Source organism: Pan paniscus, chromosome 14 (genome assembly GCF_029289425.2).
Source record: "Pan paniscus chromosome 14, NHGRI_mPanPan1-v2.0_pri, whole genome shotgun sequence".
NCBI lineage: Eukaryota > Metazoa > Chordata > Mammalia > Primates > Hominidae > Pan > Pan paniscus.
In genome coordinates this window covers 27,046,238-27,048,038 of record NC_073263.2, presented here as the reverse complement: position 1 = coordinate 27,048,038, position 1,801 = coordinate 27,046,238, and positions in this window count along the sequence as shown.

The following is a 1,801-nucleotide window of genomic DNA, read 5'->3' as shown; positions in this document are numbered from 1 at the left end:
CCAGCCTGGGCGACACAGAGAGACTCCATCTCCAAAAACAAAACAAAACAAAAAAACAAAAAAACCCACAAAAGCTGCCAAGCTCCATTTCGGCTGGAGGTCAAAGAAGAGTTCAAGGGAAAAGATGAAAAAAATGGCTTCTCTCCATCTGTGGGCATGTCTGTAATTGCCACCCCATCTCTGCATGTCTCCTCCCAGGAACACTAAAGCACCATCTTCTAGGCGTGGAGACATCTGACAATTGAAGTCTAGAAAGCTTCCTAAACCACCTGCTCTGGACACAGCTGCCTTCAAAGACGGACTGCAAATGGATGCTGGCCGGTAGCTTCAGTTACCAGTGATTACTTGGTGTGAATCTACCTGTGCTATTACCTTAGCAAATTTTAAGTCTTTAGTTTGGGCATTAAATGTTTCAGTTACTTGTACATACTTCACATCCTTTAATGTTTTCATGGACTCGTGCTGTTTACTGTTTCTCTCACTACTTCAGTCTAGCAATGCAAGGAACATTTAAAGTTTGCCTGGGTTTGGGGTTTTTTGGCTTTTTAAAATTATTATTCTTGATTCTGCTACTAGTTGTGCGACCTTGGGCAAATTTGTTTCAGTTCCCTCATCTGTAAAATGGGTAATAATAATAATTGGCTCATAAGGTTGTCCTGAAGATTGAATAACTTGAGATATGTTCAGTGCGTAGAACAGTGTCTGGCACATAGGCAAAAGCAATCACAAATGTGGGCAATTATAATTGCTGAGCACCTAACTTTTCCCAGGTATTGTGCTACTCAGTCTGTCCCCGAATCTACGTCACACAAAATATCTTGGCATTGAGAAATAATTTTGATAGAATAAAATGAATCCTTAATTCTTCTTGATTAGCTTGGAAATGGCCAAGATGCACACCTGGACTTTCGGTCTCACACAAGAGTTGTTTCATTACCTCCCTATTTTAACAGTGAGCGTCGAGCTACCAGCAGCTAAAAAGGAAATGGAGATTTCGTCTTTGCTCTCAAAGAACTATTTAAAGCTTTAGTAGTTTTGTCATCTGTAATAAAAGACGTAATGCTGACTCAAGGAGTTAATGAGAAATAAGACAACGCCTTCCAGTGGACAAGTAGCCAATAAATGTTAGTTTTTCTTCGTACCAGGAATCCAAACATTCCAGGTATGAAGCCAGATTAGGTGGCTTCACGACTGTGGACTCGCAGTCTGCCCTTGAGGAATTTCTTATTGAAGAAGAAAAAGAGGGGGGACAGGGGGCCCAGACCCCCAGCACCCGGCTTTCGAGCAGGCTCCACGGGTCCGGGTCCGGGTCCGTTTTCCCTTTCGCCAGCTGGGGCCCCGTTCGAACCTCTCCCAACTACAACGCGGAGGCTCCGACGCCCCGGCCCCAGCTTTGTTTTGCCTCCGGGAGCCGCGCGCCACCGGGGACCCGCGGGGAGCCGTTCGCACTCCGAAGCTGTCTGCTCACCTGCAAATCGGAGACAGCGCCCTTTCACTCACGATCCTAAAACATTTTATTCAGTGTTACATTAAAAAGACGTTTATGAAAGCAATTTATAAAGCCCTAGTGGGAGACCGAGATTGGTGTTAATGTAACTGGAGTAAGGGCTGCTCCGATTGCTGCAGAAATTCGACATTAGCTTTCCCGCACCTGCGGAGCAGCGGGAGCCAGGTGAGCAGCAATTTCCCCTCAGGGACTTCTCCGCGCTCTCCGCATTTTCTGTCGGCGGAACTGAATCCCAACAGTAGAAAAACGTGGCTCCGCCCATCACCTTTCCTTTAAAGGACGCGGGGTGAAGCC